General features: G+C 33.7%; 1 pseudogene; it reads left to right on the plus strand.

Moving 5' to 3' along the window:
• LOC112320962 (protein zyg-11 homolog A-like) overlaps positions 1 to 14,489 on the plus strand; it is an 89,337-nt pseudogene that overhangs the window by 2,448 nt on the left and 72,400 nt on the right.

Raw genomic sequence — 14,489 nt, forward strand, 5'->3', positions numbered from 1 at the left:
TACAGTCATTATTTCTTTAACTGGAAATAATGAGTATCTATGTTTCTTTTTTCCATTTTGTAATATTTCCCCCACACTTATTCATCTAATGGAGGAAGCCAAACCTGAGTTACAGAATGGTTTGAGTTTTCAAATATCCCATCTTTAGGGGTGGTGATTGTAAGTTTCTATTTACCTTCACTACTGGACATGGGAAAGTTAGGGGGCGACCAGAGTATACCCTGGGTTCTAGGCATAGTGTTCTTTACTTTCGCCATAGTAATCAGATTTCATCACTCCAGCCAGTAAAGAAATCCATCTTTCTGTCTGTTGGGTTCATGGCATAAGGACCCAGAAATGGCTAGATCTCATCTTGCAGTTGGGTAGAATTCTTATTGTCCCTGAATGGAAGTGTTCTCTGTTTGAATACTAAGACATTTTAACAGCAAAGCAAAGCTCAATGTTACTGGGACAGAAAATAAACAAATGCAGACAAAAGGGGAGAAAATGCAGACAACTGTAACTGAATAACAATAAAAATTTAAAAAAAAATCAAATTTTCAATTAAATATAATACTGTGAAAAGCCAATTCTAATTCCTGTCTTTGATTTCCACACTCTGGTATTCTGTCTATGGGGGAGATAGCACCATATAAAGGTCCCTGTGAAATAGAGCATCTTTCCAGAAAGCTTATTTCACAACATTCAGTATAGTGGTAATAGTCTTAGTAAGCCCCGGTTTCGGCTGGTGAACCACAGTAGCGTTTTCTGTTCTTAAGTTCCAGTTTCAGTCAGAACTAGTGTCTAGTAATCCCAGAGAGTTGTGAGTATTTCTCTTTTTCCAACGTGTCACCACTCTCCTACAAGTCTCTTTTGAGAAAGCTTCAGAGAAGATCTATACTGTGAACTTGTCCCAAAAGGGCAGGGTCCTGTTTCAGGAGAACACAATCTCCCCTTCATTCAAAATTCCCTCAAACTTTGAATTGACTTGAGTCCCGTGCTGTTAAAGAAACTACAACTCTCCACTATGGTGACTCAAGCCACTTTCTTGGCTACCAGGACGTTGTTTTTCTAATATAAATATTCTAGTAAACTGTGCATCTATCTCATGTCTAAGGGCATCATGCTAAGTTAGTCAACAATGAACATATATGTGGGCCAAGCCATGCTGACTACCAATCGCCCCTGCTGCCAGTTATAACATAAATGCCCACCTGTTTTTGTGGTTAAGTGCTATGACTTGCATTCTACTACTTTAGAAACGGATACTCTTTATTGGATCAGGGAGCCCCTCTCACTGGTAATGTTCCCTCCAGTAGTGCCTTATGCACAAGAGTGCAACCACAGAGGTTTTCAGGGGTGCAGATGTTCGCCTCGTTCGCGCGTTTATTAATGCCTTTTGGCGTGTGTGCCATTTTCTCTCGGGTCAGATTACGTGCACTCCGAGCCCGGTGAATTTATGGTCATGGTTCCAGTGGCAGCAGGGTATGCTTGTGGCTGCTCCTAAGGGAAATTGTCTTCTTTCAAGACATCTGCCCCGTATGACATTATCAAAGGGTTTTAAAGTAGAGAAAAACTAACCTCAGACAGGGGAAGGCAAACCGCTTTCATGGATAAGTAAGTCTCAGAATAACTTGGGAGTACACGGTGTCAGTTTTATCTGAGCACAACCAGCTGTCTCCATTCCAAGTTTTATGGGCATCCATTTTTTACCAAGCAAGGAACTAAGTTTTACGTGAGAAGCTTGCTGTGACTGTGAATTACACGATCATTTAATTCTGAAACATTTAAATTTAAGTTTTGAAATTTCTTTTGAGCAGTATCAGCCCTATGTCAATAAGGAATACTGGATTCTTGTTTTCCCTAATGATCTTATTTATGATTATTATTTTAACAGTTTATTTTATTGTATTTTCCATTACCATTTATTCTCTCTATACCCTCTTCCACCTCCACCCACCCCATGCAATTGTGACACTGTTGTTCCTGTCCATCAGACTTTTCTCCTTTTTGCTCAATCTCTCCACTCCCCAACAGCCCCACACCAGAGCTATCATCTGCTCTCTGTCTATGAGTCTGTCTCTATTTTCCTTGTTAGTTAGTTTGTTCATTAGATTCCATATGTGAGTGAAATCATAGGGTATTTGTCTTTCTCTGACTGGCTTATTTCACTTAGCAAAATGTTCTCCAGGTCCATTCATGCTCCCACAAAGGGTACATTTGATCTTTTTTTTTTTTTAAGCAGCTGAATAGTATTCTATTGAGTAAATGTACCAAGGTTGTTTTATCTACTCATCTATGATGGAAGTTTGGGCTGCTTCCAAGTTTTGGCTGTTGTAAATAACACTTATGCATATAGGGGTGTGTATATTCTTTCAAATTAGTGCTTTGGGTTTTTTTCAGATAAATTCCCCTATGTGGAATCTCTGGTCGTAATGCAGTTCCATTTTTAATGTTTTTGAGGTAACTCCATACTGCTTCCCCTAGTGGCTGCACCAGTCTGCATCCCCACCAACAATACCAAAGGGTTCTCCTTTCTTCACATCCTGGCCAGCACTTGTTTGTTGATTTATTGATGATATCCATCCTGACAGGTTTGAGATGGTATCTCATTGTAGTTTTACTTTGCATTTCTCTGGAGATTAGTGACATTGAATACCTTTTCATATGTCTGTTGGCCATCTGTATGTCTTCTTTGGATAAGGGTTTATTCATGTGCTTTGCCTATTTTTTAATTGAATTTTTTGGTATTGAGTTTTATAAGTTCTTTGTAAATTTTGGATATTAGCTCTTCATCAGATATATTGGTGAATATATTCTCCCATTCAGTAGGTTGTCTTTTTATTTCCTTGATGTTTTCCTTTTCTTTGCAAAACTTTTTAGTTTGATATAATCCCATTTGTTTATTTTCTCTTTTGTTTCCCTTGCCTGAGGAGATATACCAGAAAAATACTGCTCTGATCAATGTCTAAGGTTTTATGGCCTATGTTTCCTTGTTGTATTTGTATGGTCCTGAGTCTAACATTCAAGTTTTTAATACATTTTTAGTTTATTCTTGTATATGGTATAGGAAAGTGGTCTAGTTTCATTTTTTTCTGCATGTATCTGTCCAAATTTCCCCACATCATTTATTGAATAGACTATCTTTCCCCCATTGTATATTTTTTTTGTCTTCTTTGTCAAATTCTAATTGACCATAAAGACAGGTTCACTTCTGGGCTCTGTATTCTGTTCCATTGATCTTCGTGTCTGTTATGCCAGTGCCATGCCGTTTTATTATGACCTTGTAGTATATGTTTAATTTGATACCAGATAGTGTGATTCCTTCAACTTCTTTCTCAAGATCACTCTTGCAATTAGGGGTCTTTTGTGGTTCCATATACATTTTTGAATATTTGATCTAGTTCTGTGAAATATGTTAATGTTACCTTCATAAGAATTTCATTTAAACTATAGTTTGTTTTGGGTAGTATGCATATTTTAATGACATTAATTCTTCCTGTCTATGAACATGGTATGTGTTTCCACTTATTTGTATCTTCTTCAATTTATTTCTTCAGTGTGTTATCATTTTCCAAGTACAGGGCATTTATATTATTGGTTACATTTATTCCTAAGTACTTTATTATTTTTGAAGCAATTGTGAATGGGGTTGTTTTCTTAATTTCCCTTTCTGATATTTCATTTGGCATATAAAATTTCAACAGATTTCTGGAAGTTAATTTTGTATTCTGTTACTTTACTGAACTTATTTATCAGTTCTAGGAGTTCTTTGGTGGAATCTTTAGGGTCCTCTATGTACAGTATCATGTCATCTACAAATAATGACAATTTTACTTCTTCCTTTCCAATTCAGATGCCTTTTGTTTATTTTCATCTGACTGCTGTGGTTGATTTTCAGTACTATATTGAATAAAAGACATGTAAGTTTATACCCCTGTCTTGTTCCTGATCTTAAGGGAAGCAGTTGTAGTGTTTGTCTGTTGAGTTTGATGCTGGCCCTGGGTTTGTAATATATGACCTTTATTACATTTAAGTATGTTCTCTCTGTTCCCCCTCTGCTGACAGTTTTTATCATAAATGGGTGCTGGATTTTATAAATTTTTTTCTGCATGTATACATATGAACATGTTTTTTTTATCCTGCATTTTTATTATGTGGTGAATCAACTTTATTGATTTTCAAATATTGTAACAACCTTGAATGCCTGGAATAAATCCTACTGAATATGGTATAGGATCCTTTTGATGTCTTGCTGTATTTAGTATGTTAATACTTGTTGAGGATTTTAGCATTTATGTTCATCAGGAATATTGGTCTATAATTTTCATTTTTTGTGTGTCTTTATCTGGTTTTGGACTTAGGATAATGGAAGACAAGTTAGAAAAATAAACACTCAACCAGAGCAGAAAAAATTAAAGTTAAGGATAGTTTAAAAGACCTTTGGGACAATGTGAATTTTAACAACATCGACATCAGAGGGATACCAGAAAGTGAATGGAAAGAGCAAGGGATCAAGATCCTAGTTGAAGAAACAATGACTGAAAACTTCCCTGACCTGTTGAAGAAAATGAGACACAAAACCAGGAAGCACAGAGAGTCAGAAACTGATGGATCTACAGAGGCCCCCACCAAGCATAGTATAATTAAAATGGCAAAACTTAGAAGGAGAAGATCTTACAAGCCATGAGAGAAAAGCAATTAACTACAAGGGAGCCCCATAAAATTGTCATATGATTTCTCATTAGAAACATGCCAGGCCAGAAGGGATTGGCATGAAATACTCAAAGTGATGAACAGAAAGGACCTACAACTAAGGCTACTTTACCAAGTAAGGCTATCATTTAAAATTGAAGGAGAAATAAAGAGCTTCCCAGACAAGTAAATGATAAAGGAGTTTGTTCCCACCAAAGCAGTATTGGAACAAATGCCTTAGGGTTTGCTTTAGAAGAAGAAAAGAAAAAAAAAAAAACAGAGGAAAAGTTTTAAAATAATAAAATGGCAATAAAATGTATCTACCAATAACCACTTTAATGCAAATGGCTTTAGTGATCCAATCGAAAGATATATGGTGGCTGAATGGCTAAAAGAGGATGTGTATAATTGCTATCTGTGGTATGTTGGCTATTTGATTTTATTCAGATTTTAGCTCAGGAAAAATAATAATAAAAACAGAAAACTACCACTTGAGTATTATTAAAAACATTAGAAACTACCTGGCTATAATTCAGCACCCATGGGTCTTGATTTTAATGGCATAAGAGTGAACACATATGTAAAAGGGAATCCCGGAGAACTAGGTAACCATAGGGAACTTGGAAAAGCTTTTATACTTTGTTGGGGAAATCTAAAAGTCTGTGGGCATGGAGAATGCTGTATATGTCATAGGAAAATTGTTCTAGTAACTCACCTGTGAGTTATACAAAAACAAAAAATGAAAGATAAAACTATCTTGTAAACTACCTAAAGTTTAAAGTTCACCCTCCTCACAGAGATTCTATTGTTAAGGATAGAGAAACACAGTGAAATGAAGAGGAACTTCTGACCAATCGTTCCAGACCACAAAATTATATTGAACTATAATAATCTAGGAAGCTAGTGTTAAAAAATACAAAAACAAAGAAACAAGAAATCTCAAAAAAAATCTGCCAGAGAACTCAGTGTGTGCACACTATAGAGAACACACGCTTGCTCCGACAGAGTGTTAGAGAGAAAAGAGACTACAGGAAATAAGATACAGATTTTGGAGTCAGTTTGCTGGGTTTGAATTCAGGCAGCAATACTTACCTGAGGTGTGTATTTAAACAATCAAGGACAGTGTATTCTAGTTTCCTGAGTTCATGAAATGTATCCCATTAGATAATCATCTGTTTCATTAAGTATTTTTCTATTTTCTAAAATAATGCTATTAAATATATTTTCCATATTTGACCAGTTTTAATGAGAATTTTATTTATTATATTCCTTGTAGGTGTTTTTTTGTTTTTGTTTTTTTTCTTTTGAAGTTGGGCTTCTGCCTCTGGCAGGGAACACCTATATGTGCTTTTCCAAACAAAGCCAACATTTTGTGGAAACATTTATCAAGAACCTTTGACTTTTGAAGATACAGCACTCAAATTCTCATCTCAGTGTTCTCCCAGCTCCTAATAAAGCTCAGCTTAGTACCTTAGTTGTCTTTTCTGGGGTTTATAGGGATGAGATAAAAGATATCTCACTTCAGGGCTTTGTGTGTGTGTGTGGGTGTGTGTGAATTCTGGTTGCATAAATCAATTTCTGATGCTTTCATACTGGGTTTTAAATAACATGGTGGGACTGTATTAAATGGCCCAGAATCACCAAAATCTGAATCTGTTGTATTTACAGAAACAATGCTCAACTCTTTCCTGGTGAAGTTACCAGGCTTGAATATAGAAACCAAAGAGGATGCCAAACATTAGACATGTGACTGACTTCTGAAACTCTTATTCAGCAGAATTTCTAAAGAACTGGTGCTCAGGAACAGGGATGTCAGATAGAAAAAATCAAGAAAAATCAGGAAAACTCGATAGGATAATGAGATTGGAACTAATATGGAGTAATTCTATAATATTAATTCATCTTGTTCTCATACATTCAATGAGTTTCTCTTTTCTCTTTGTTCATATTAAAACAAAACAAAGAGAAAAAGTCACCAAGATAATCTGAGATGACAAAGTAAATTTGCCCAGACTGATCTTTGCTATTCACCCCAAATTCTGTCAAAAACTTGATAATATTTTATCCTATATTTATTCTCTCCATTTCAACATGAAGACAACAGTCTCTGGGGACCCAAGCATTAGAATTTCATGTATTTGGAATACTAAAGATTAAAAGTAATGGGGAAAATGTATCAACTCAAAAATAAAAGGCAAGGAAAGAAGAAACTAGAAACAAAGAAGCAAAGCAAAGAGAGAGCACATGATGAGGGGTATTAAATCATCCAAATATAGGGGGAAAAAGTCATAATGAAAGCAAACAGACAACTCGCCAGTTCAAAAGTGCAAGTTCTCAAGCTTCATGAAACAAAAAGTATGTAGCCAAGTGTTGTTTAAAGGAGACATATTTAAGTATTAAGACATGGATTATTGAAACTAAAATGAAGGACAATGCATATGCAAACAAATGAAAGCCAGAAGAAGGCTAGGTAATATTCAATTGGACAATAACAAATACAAGAGAAAACTTTATTAAGTGTAGTCGCATCTAACAGTACATGATTCTGTCCACCAAGAAGATAAAACAAGCATTTTAAGGACATTAAATCAAGGAACATTCACGTAATGTTGGTAAACCTATAACAGGAAGGAGGTATTTTGAAAAAAGTTAGGGATTAACAAATAAATTTGATCATTTTCATAATATAATTAAAGTTATTGTATTCCTTTTACATACTGTAAAGAAATACTTGGTGATGTTTACACTAATAGACTCGCTTATAATAGCAAAAAAATCTGTCCATGGAAATGCAAATATGTGACTAAATTATTCATTTTTATAGTGTATGGGAATAAAAATAATAAAATAAAGCTATATTTATTAAATAATTTGCATGTGAAATGATGGGGAAATAGTATTTAAAAAATATATCAAGATCTATTTACATTCACATTTAAAAGAATTGAGCTAATGAATTTTTTGTTGTAAAATCAATTGTGTAAGGGAGGGAGGTGTGACAGTGTGTAGCACACAAAGGCTTTTGTTCCCTTAATCTGTTAAGAATGATACAGTTGTATTCGTTTTATTTTTTTTTACCTGAACACTTTAAATATATTTTATGCATGCCATATTTTTAAAATGAAAGCATTTTAAAGACATGTGGATATCATCAATGATCCAAAGTTTTAATGTCCAGATAAGCATGTTTTACTGAATAATTTAGTAACGAGATACTTTTTTCCTCATACATTGTGCTTATATAGTTTACCAGTCAAGATATATTTAGTAGTAAAAGTTTTATCTTAAACGTTCATTTTCACAGACAATGAAATTGACTTATTTTCGATCCACCTGAATCCTAGAGAATTTTATTAATCAAGGTCACACCAATAAATTCAATAACATTTAAAAATTATAATTACATTTTTCTAAACTATGTCAAGTATAATTTAGATGTTGGGCCCCTTTACAGAAAATAATTTAGACTTTTTAAAAAGTTTGTTTATTTATTCATCTATTTACTTATTTTTAGAGAGAGTGAAGGGAGGGAGAAAGAAAGGGAGAGAAACATCAGTGTGTGAGAGAGAAACATCTATTGGTTGCCTCTCACATGCTCCCAAGCAGGGACCTGACCCTCAACCCAGACGTGTGCCCTGACCAGGAATCAAACTGGTGACCTTATGGTTTGGGGGCTGATGGCCAAACCATGGAGACACACCAGTCAGGGCAATAACTGAGACTTTTAACAAGATGTAATTTAAATATGTGTCATCAGCATGATTATTTTCTTTTAAAAAAACATTTGTAATATAAAACACTAGAAATACATTTTTTCAATTATTTAATATGATATTCATTATTTCTTGGCAATTTTTCAAAGAAATAGTGACTATAAATTCACTGGTAATGTATTGAACAATGTCATTTCTTTGAAAATGTGATAAAACAAGTGATATCTAAGAATTTTAAAAATAATATGTCAACATGTATATTACATATACTTAAAATATATTTATATATTAATGAAGTGACTAATGTTTCACAGCTGTATTTTAAAAATATTATGTCCTAAAGTTTGCTGTTACTGTTGGTCAAGTAACCACGTGGTTGTTGAAACAAGGTTTTCATGTCCCAGATAATTGTATTCTCAATTCAAAAACATCTCTTGTCTAATTACCTCTGGAAATGGATCAAACCACATGCCACTTAGTATATACCTAGGGCATTTCTTTGAAATTATGTGTTGTGAAATGAGGGACAAATCCTAAAATGACAATTTACTCTAAGCCGTCTGCTCTATTACAGATATTATATGAGAATTCTAATGGAGCAACTTGAGTTGACTCCAATAATACGGACACTGTACACTCATTCGACATGATCACAGTAATCTTATTGCCCACATGAGCAGAACTATGCCCCTGTGTCCCATAGCCGATTAAAGCAAATTATTTGGCTTTCCCCAGTATTTTCAACTCTGGTATCTGGGCTCCAACCAAATTGTTTGGGACTGGAACCCTACAACCTGTTGAAATCAGTGCTCAATAAGGCAGCACTAATCCATCTGATTACAGGTGCAATTACTATGGAATTTCAGGGAACTAGGAAACAGTTTTCCTAGTTCCATCACTTTCAAAAACATTTTTTGGCTTGCTTGAATAATTTAATTCTCTCAAAACTTGTCCTGTGCTTTATTATTATACTTTCAAGTATTCTTTGAGGTTTTAAAATAGATGGTTATAGTTATATTTCTAAAACATGTCATATATATATGTACATAGACACATATATATGATGTTTTATATAAATATATATATATATAGAGAGAGAGAGTATGCCCTTTTATATATACTATATATTATAATATATACATATACATACATACATAGGTTTCACTTTGGCTAGAAACAAAGATAAATAAAAGCATTAGATGAAATGTTTAGTTTATGCTTGACATTTTGAGAATAACAAAGTCTGTCACTTAAGCAGTCTAATTGATCTGACACTGAATCTATTGATAATATTTCCGCTTATCTGTAAGATTTAGAGGACAGGTTGCTAAAAATATAAAAGTTGAATCATATGAATTATTTTATGAAATATCACCAAAAATGAATGTATTGAGCACATTATTGGTGTATTTGTGGGCTCAGATATTGAAATTTTATTGATAAGGATTAAGCTTAGAGGTGTACAATATCATTTTGCTACAAGGAAGGTGAAAAATGTTGCTATAACCCCTAATCTCCTATATCTTAAGAGTATTAATGAATGTGCCAATGGAAAGGTAATAAGGGGAAAAAGAACCAATAGACAAGATCTTTATTCTAATAATATCAATTACATGCCACAAAGATTTTGTAAAACTAACCCAGGTGCTTATTGGTACTTCTCATGCAGGTCACTATCTGAGTCACAGGCAGAGAGGTGACCTCTTTATTTATTTATTTATTTATTTTGCCTGGGCCAGACAAAAGATATTTTTAATTCTTTAGTCCTTCCTTCCTTCCTTCCTTCCTTCCTTCCTTCCTTCCTTCCTTCCTTCCTCTAAGCTTTTCTCTTGTCTCCATTTTTTAAAAAAGCTCATTTTCAGTTTATTTCTTTTGTATTCTCAAGAACATATTTATTTTATGTCCTTAGTTTCACATTATACTTCCAACATTTAGTCTGCAAGTGTACTTTTGTGTTCAATTTATTAACACCCACCTAAATATCAATATATCATAACTTTAAGTGCTTACTTATTTTTCTTTTTATAAACCAGCATTTTTCTTCTTCATTTAACCCTATTATGTATTTCAGTATGTTAATTAATAATTCATAGAGCACTTCTATGTATTTAAAATAGTGGGAGGACTGTCCATGTTTTTCTATGTAGGTCTTCTGTATTACACAGCTAAGTTTTTATTTCTATGTTCACTTTTTTCTTTTGTAAATAATAACAATTAAATGCATAACATCTTCTCAAGTTCTTATAATTTCTGACAGAAAATAAGATGCAAAAGTGTAGTTATACAATATTCTCTGAAGCATTTGGTTGTGCACTTTAACCTTTTCAGTATTCAGAATTTCAACAGGTGGTCATTCTAGCTTGTCCCAACAGGGGCTTGAGTTTTTACATAGGAGAGAAATGTCCATCCAATAAAATTTAGAGTTCTGAAAAGGTCAAGTGAGTGTATAGAACATGGAAGTTATGCTTAAAATTTATTAAATATTAGGAATGTGACAGCTAAGTCTTTTGGCCCAATGAAGGACACCTTTTCATATGAGAAAGCTTTTAACAAGAAAAAGAAGTCAAGTCATTTGATAATTTTCATTACAATGTTTACCAACCTGAAAGTCATAGAAAGAAAACACATATATTTACTATATTCATCTTAAAAAATGTTGAGAGATTGAGAATTTTATATTCTACAGTTATCATAATATATTGATATATTTCTATGTATGTGTGAATATTGACAGTGATGTGTACATTATATATTTTGTATAACTTTAAAAAATAGTGTTGAAATGTTACTTGAAATCTTAAAAAGACAGTGCTATTATTTCTAGAAAAAAGCCAACTATTAAAGAAATTGACCAAAGTATAACATAGAAATATTGAAATGGTACATCCTTAAACTACACACCTGTTAACATCTAGACATTCCCATATAAAAATAAAGAAAAATAAAGAATCTGTACTCAAATCTTACACCCTTACAAAGCTACCTCAAAACGAATCATAGACTGAAATGTAAAACAAAACTCTAAAACTGAAGATAACATAGGAGACAGCTTAGAGGACCTTGGATTGGGTTATTCCTTTTTAAATGAAAGACCAATTCACAATCTCTCGAAAGATAATAAGCTGGACTTAAAAGTAAAATTGAAAACTTTGAATCTAGAAATAACAATGGTAAGAGGATGAGCATACAAGCCACAAACTGGGAGAAAATATTTTTACAAGCACATCTGGTAGCTCTGCTGCTTAGAGCCTTGTTCTGATATGCCACGGTTGTGGGTTCAATCTCGGGTAAGGGCACATACAAGAAGTGATCAATGAATACAGGACTAAGTGCAACAACAAATCGATGTCCCTCTCTCTCCCTCTTTCAAATCAATCAAAATAATTTAAAAAGACATATCTTAAAGGAATAATGCACAAAGAGCTCTTAAAATTCATCAATAGTGTTGACAGAGAAAATGGGTCCTTTGATGTTGCAAATAAAAAGAATTTCAAAAGGGACATGCATGAGTCAAGTTTAAGGGTAGTGGCCAGATTTATTGGGGTGACAAGAAATAATACACCCTTGGGAGTGTAAAGTCTCCACTAGCAACTGTTCCAAGGTCCTTATTAATCTTCTATGTATTTTCTTGGTTGCAGAAATAAGCAGCCTATCTTTCAAATAATCCTACCTGTTTCCTGAGTCTTCCTGGGGCTGTGCTGGCTGCTCCCCCTAACCAATCCCTTTTCTGGATCTGCAGGGGTTTTGTGGTCTTAACCTATCTGATCCTTTTGCCAGAGTTCCAGGACAGATTCTTCTTTATGTCACCATTTTGGCTCCTATCGTGCATACACTTCCCTCCTCCTGCACTATCTTAGCTTCTACTGCTCCTGTGCTTAGCGAAATAATTTAATCTTCTGTTTTATTCCACCCCCCCACCCGCTAAGTAATGGCAGTCGTTCCCTGCGAAGGTTGAAAAGTCAATCTTTGCTGCTTCCTCAGAGGATTAAGTCCCTGTGGCAGAGGGTGCAGCTGTCCCTGGGGACTTCTGTGAAGCTGCAGCTTTCTAGTTAATCAGGCTTAATTTCTGTTGCATTTGCTCTTTTCCATTTTTACTAAAACAAACTAACTAACTAACCAAATAACTAACTAACTAACTATTGTGATAATATGATAACAAGAAACCTGATAAAAAACAGGACAGAGATCTGAGCAGACTTCTCATCAAAAAAGGGCTATATTGTGCTCAATCTTTTGGAGTTTGCATATGACAAAAAATGGATAGATTTAAACTGTGATCTCTTATGATTAAATTTTTACGTTGGAAGAACAGTGGAAAGGAGGAGTTGTGGAATAAATAACTGAGGCAATTGATAAATCAGTGAGCATATTGGGGAAAGAAACCACAATGTAAATTAAAGAGGTAGTGGGAGAACTCATTATAAAATCCAGATTTTTGTTTTAAAGCAGTATAGAGCATTTTTAAATAAATAAGAACAATGAATTTTAAATTAAGAAAAGAGAACATGTATTAAAATTCAAAAGTATATAATACTAATTACCTATTTTAAAAGCTGAGAAATACCAAAAACATTGCAAACCCCAAACGTAAACATACTTTCATTGCCTGACACATCTCAATAATTTTGTTTTTCCTTTACATGTCTTTTTTCCTTGACTTTTTATATTTCAGTTATTTAATAATTTTATTTTTGCCCTGCCTTGTGTGGCTCAGTTGTTGGGTGTTGTCCTGCAGACTGAAAGGTTGCTGATTCAATTCCTGAGCAGGGAAAGTGCCTGGGTTGCAAGTGTGGTCCTCAGCTGGGGTGTGTGCAAGAGGCAACTGATTGATATTTCTCTTTCACATCGACGTTTCTCTCCCTCTCTTTCTCCCTCTGTTCCTTTCTCTCTGGAAATACAAAATAAAAAAATATTTGAAAAGTAATAATTTTATATTCTACAGTAAGAACAGTATAAAAACTCAGACTTTCCTATGTCATAGATTATTAAAATTATTTCATTATTTTTATTTTATTATTATTAATAGCTGATTGCTAATTTCACGAATATTTTTACATTTGTTGTTAAATTTGAAAATATTATATAAACTTTTTCTTATATGTTCTTTAACTAATCTTAAATATTCTATGAACTGATGACACCAGGTAGGAGTCTAGAATCTCAGAAACTGGGGGAGGCCATGAAACTAAAGGCCTATAAATGTGGGCTTTATTCCCTTCAAGGAAAATCGGATTTGTCTAGTAGGATTTACATTTGAGAAACATTTGCAGTTCTAAAATCATATCAGTACTTCCAGTATGAAGAGCTAGGAAAATAAACGTCAGTTCTGGGAGGGGACCATAGTGTAGATGCAACACGGAAACACAGAAGTATTCTACACTGAATTTTTCCTATGGTTTTAAGTCTCATTGTCTTGTAAATAGTTTGTATCATAATCACTTTAAGGTGTTTCCCATATTTCAAAATTAGAACGAAATGATTCTCAGTTATCCTGTGATTTCTTCTAAAACTTTACAATTTTCTGCTTCTATAGTAAGTAAATCAAATGTGGTTAAAAATTAATTTTTAGTTCTGTTACTTTGTTTGGCTTTGCTTTTATTTATTTACACTACTTTAAGCACCATTGGAATATAAACTGTATACATTAACTTGAGTTTGTGTATGTGTAAGAAAACATGTGTTTTCTTTTCTCGTTAGATCGCTTCTGCAATGGTACTCTATACATACAGGTATCTTTTCCCTAATATTGTTCTCAGTGTTTTTGGTCATCCATTTAACTTTTGAGATTGCTTATTATATGCACATATACACACATGTCCACATACAGATAGATGCAAGTGTGCATGGATGCATACATTTAAATAGCTTTGTTCAGACATAATTTGTATACCATCGTGTTCACCTACTCGACATATGCAACTTAATGTTTTCAGTACATGCACAGCTGGGCAATAATTACCATGCTTGTTTCTATAAAATTAAAATCATACAGTACTGCTATTTACATGTTGAAGAAAATATTGATGCTATTTTGTCAAGTCTCTGTTCTAAACTTTGACACTGAGAACTTTCCATGATATTTTTCTTCTTAGAGCTTACTTT

This window comes from Desmodus rotundus, chromosome 1 (assembly GCF_022682495.2).
Source record: "Desmodus rotundus isolate HL8 chromosome 1, HLdesRot8A.1, whole genome shotgun sequence".
In the NCBI taxonomy this organism is placed as follows: domain Eukaryota; kingdom Metazoa; phylum Chordata; class Mammalia; order Chiroptera; family Phyllostomidae; genus Desmodus; species Desmodus rotundus.